At 40.1% G+C, this 842-nt stretch overlaps 1 non-coding gene across 1 annotated transcript; it reads right to left on the reverse strand.

Annotated features, from left to right (window-relative positions):
• Positions 1-364: 364 nt before the first annotated feature.
• LOC131219767 (small nucleolar RNA R71) lies at positions 365-471 on the reverse strand. Its single transcript, XR_009158411.1, has one exon. It is a non-coding gene; the product is annotated as a small nucleolar RNA R71 (small nucleolar RNA).
• Positions 472-842: the final 371 nt, after the last annotated feature.

An 842-nucleotide genomic window follows, 5' to 3' on the forward strand; every position in this document is an offset into this window, starting at 1 on the left:
CACCCCCGCCTTGTACTTTATGAGATTACTTATAACCGGTGGGGGTGAGTATGCCCTTATGTATGATTTTTTCAAGAAACACATGAAACATGGATATCATACCTAGAGTGATCTAACTCCTTCCGAAGTTCCTTAGACTTGAATCTGAAAGTCCATACATGCACTTGCAAGAATTTGACGAGGTTATAACTATTTTATACTTTCCTAACATGTCTGAGGACACGGTCAGGCCGAAACTCTTTCCTTCTCCTTGAAAGAAAAAGCTAAGACGTGGTTGCACTCACTACGTCCGTGATCTATTGGCACATGAAATGATATGATAAATAAGTTCATAAAAAAATTCTTTCCATACCATAAGATGAACACCATCAGGAAGTCGATTATGAACTTCCCCCAAAAGGAAGATGAAACATTCTTCCAATGTTGGGAGCATTTCAAGGATCTCGTCAGTTCACGCCCACAACATGGTTTTAAAACATGGCGCATAACAACTTTCTTCCACGATGGACTGACATCTTCCATGTGTCAATTCGTCGAGACGATGTGCAATGGGGAGTTTATGAACAAAATTATCGATGAGGTATGGGATTACTTTGATAAACTCTCTGAAACCGCACAATCATGGGACATCTCCCCAAAATCTAGCACCACATCTAAGCTTACTCAAGCAAGGGAGAGAGGTAGGATATACTTGCTGAAAGAGGATGATGATATAAATGCTAAAGTGGATAATCTCGCAAGGAAGGTTAAGGCCATGGAACTTAAGAAGGATAAGGCTATGGAAGTTGTTTGCGGTATTTGTGCTTGCAACATACATACAACTAAAAATTGCCCAACGATAC

The sequence above is a fragment of the Magnolia sinica genome, chromosome 11 (assembly GCF_029962835.1).
Source record: "Magnolia sinica isolate HGM2019 chromosome 11, MsV1, whole genome shotgun sequence".
Lineage (NCBI taxonomy): Eukaryota > Viridiplantae > Streptophyta > Magnoliopsida > Magnoliales > Magnoliaceae > Magnolia > Magnolia sinica.